Raw genomic sequence first — 3,387 nt, 5'->3', positions numbered from 1 at the left:
CCTTTTCTGCCTCATCTTAAAAAACACACTTAGCTTCTTCCTTTTAGCGTCTGCTCCGTGGTGCTGGGGGGCCTGTTCTGTAGCTGACACGGCTCATGGTTGGCTCCCTTTGGGTGGTTGATGGAATGGTGATCCACTTGGTGGTAGTTAAAACCATGCAATCAAATTCCAATTTAATGAAAAATAGTAACTCATTTCAAACTGCCCATGAAAACAAAACCATTTCAGCAAATGCCTAATAGAATATGAGTAATTTTTGTTTTTAAGAGGTTAAAATGAACAAAAAAAAATGGTGTGATGGGAGCCTCGTACCTAGCGTTTATCACAGGTGCCAAATTATTTTAATAAAACAGGTAAACACCAAAACATAAGTAAAATAATACATATTCAAGTTATATTTTAAATGATACCAATGACCAATTATTTAACTTATACCAATGACAATATGTATGGCTATAATATATTGATATCATTTCTAGGGATTGCATTTTTCATTAAATTTTTTTTTAATTTACTTAAAAGACTGGAGAGTGACTAAGACAACCACGAGTCTCAGCGCGATGGACAGATTCTTTGTAAACAACCAGGGTGGCTGCATGCATTTTCCTTCCTCCGCTGTGCACACTCCCTCTTCCACCTCCTGGGCTTAGTCTTAGGTAGTTTTCTGCGGGTGGGATGTTCTCCATTTCACCCTCTATCACAGAACTCTTCACTGAGTTCAAAAGGGAAGAACTGGTGTTTATTGCCTACCAGTTCTGTGCTTCCTCGATCATATTTTGAGACGTATCTGTAACTTTATGTTAGTTTGAGTCTTCTATTCCAGTGTATTCACAAACTTAATGGCGGATGTGTGTAACGTTATTTTCAGAGGTTTTAGTGTTCTGCTGTGTTGTGTGTGGGTTTTTTTTAAATTGATTTCAGAGAGGAAAGGCGAGAGAGAGAAACATCACTGATGAGAGAGAACCATGGACCGGCTGCCTCCTGCATGCCCCACACTGGGGATCGAGCCCTGCTCGCTTCAGTGCCTGGCTGCCGGCTGCCATCTTGGCTGACAGTTAATTTGCATATACTCACTGATTAGCCAATGAAAAGGGTAGTGGTCGTACGCTAATTACCATGTTTCTCTTTTATTAGTGTAGATACTCCCTAGTGCTTAAGGATTTGAACAGAATTTAAGGATTCATTAAAGACAAAGACCAATTCAAATTTCTCTCTCCCTCTCACATATACATCTGCTTAGGTTTACTTTGAATTTATATTAGTTCACACAAACACTCCATCCATGCTTTTGTTCCGGCCCTCCGGTCCAGTTTAAGAACCCATTGTGGCCCTCAAGTCAAAAAGTTTGCCCACCCCTGGCTTAGAGGTATAGCAGCGTGCATTGTATTTGTTTGCACACTCCTAAAAGGAGTCAAAAAAAACAGGTCAAGTTGAACCTCATGGGCACACAGCACTGGGGTGTGAGGAACTCGAATGGCAGGTAACCTCGGCCTTTAAAACCAGGCAGCAGGGTTCCCTGAGTCATGGTCTCAGTCTCCTTGGTGGAATGTTAAGCCGGTGTAACAACCCAGTTGAACTCTGGAGAATGTCTGGGATAATTACCGCGTGACTCAGAGCGTGCGGAAGGAGACAGGGCCCTTAGAAACGGTCAGATGTCTCATGCAAAGACTCCATCCAGACACGCTGTGGTCCGTGGTCACCAGGAAGGGCCCAGCCCAGCCTCCTCCCTCCCCCCCAACCCCTTAAATCCCGCCCGGAATGCGTCTGAACATCTCCACTGCGTGTTGATTCTAGATGCCACTTGCAAAGCTGGATTTGGGACTAGCTCGTGTGAAAGGAGAAAGGATGGACCCTTTTGTCCGATCTGGGCTTCCCCAGTCGAAGGCGGGATTGTCGGGACCACACGAAAACAAAGTGAGGAATGAACACAAGCGAGCTAAAAGTGTTTAAAACAAGATTACGGGTTGTTTATTAGTATTTGCTCCGAGGTGGGAATTAAATGCCGTAAGAGGAACATTGCTAAGTGACTATTGAGCTGCTGCTGCTGCTGCTGAAGAGTGCTAGTGGCTTTGCCAGCAAGTGGAATAACAGAAGCGACATGTGTGTGCGGTCCCAGCGGCCTTCGCGGCGGTCCGCTCACAGGTCTTCCGACTCTGGGACGGCGGGCTCCTCGGGGGCCTCGGTGGTGATCACTATGGGGATGTTCTCCGAGATCCACCCCTTAGGAGTCCTGTTGAAGGACCGTCTGCCAGATAGCGGGTTGGCAAAGGCCATGAACCTGGAATCTGTTAGAAGTAGTAGCTCAAAATCTGGGACCTTGAATTTCACCATTTTTGATGCTTTTTCAAAACCTCCGAATGGGGTGGCAACTCTGTGGGGAATGAAAAGAAAAAGAATAAATTGATTTCCAAATGTATCTACTGGAACATAGAAAACCAACTTAATTCATCATTTTACTGGCGTGTTATGCTGTGTTCTTAGCATGGCTTTCAGTTTTTGACCTCTGAGACAAGCATTTCCATTCAGAGACCACGGATTTGTGCGAAGACCTGTTGTATGTACTCTCAGTTTGGGACTAAACTAATCTCTCCCTGCACCTGGAGATTGTCACTATCATTTCTTGCCTTTGCTTTGTCGTTGCTCACGTTTCCCTGCTTACGATGTCCCCTCCACGTCCCCCACCCCACCATCTCCACTCCACCTGCGTGCATCCTGTGGCCTGTGAGTCCTAACTTCCCAGCAACTAGCCCAGCCCATGCTCCTGCTGCCCTGAAAGTCAAAAAGTTTGCCCACCCCTGGCTTAGAGGTATAGCAGCGTGCATTGTATTTGTTTGCACACTCCTAAAAGGAGTCAAAAAAAACAGGTCAAGTTGAACCTCATGGGCACACAGCACTGGGGTGTGAGGAACTCGAATGGCAGGTAACCTCGGCCTTTAAAACCAGGCAGCAGGGTTCCCTGAGTCATGGTCTCAGTCTCCTTGGTGGAATGTTAAGCCGGTGTAACAACCCAGTTGAACTCTGGAGAATGTCTGGGATAATTACCGCGTGACTCAGAGCATGCAGAAGGAGACAGGGCCCTTAGAAACGGTCAGATGTCTCATGCAAAGACTCCATCCAGACACGCTGTGGTCCGTGGTCACCAGGAAGGGCCCAGCCCAGCCTCCTCCCTCCCCCCCAACCCCTTAAATCCCGCCCGGAATGCGTCTGAACATCTCCACTGCGTGTTGATCCTAGATGCCACTTGCAAAGCTGGATTTGGGACTAGCTCATGTGAAAGGAGAAAGGGTGGACCCTTTTGTCCGATCTGGGCTTCCCCAGTTGAAGGCGGGATTGTTTGGACCACACGCGAAAACAAAGTGAGGAATGAACACAAGCGAGCTAAAAGTG

Source organism: Myotis brandtii, unplaced genomic scaffold (assembly GCF_000412655.1).
Source record: "Myotis brandtii unplaced genomic scaffold, ASM41265v1 scaffold853, whole genome shotgun sequence".
NCBI classification, from domain to species: domain Eukaryota; kingdom Metazoa; phylum Chordata; class Mammalia; order Chiroptera; family Vespertilionidae; genus Myotis; species Myotis brandtii.
Note: the sequence above shows the minus strand (reverse complement) of the source record.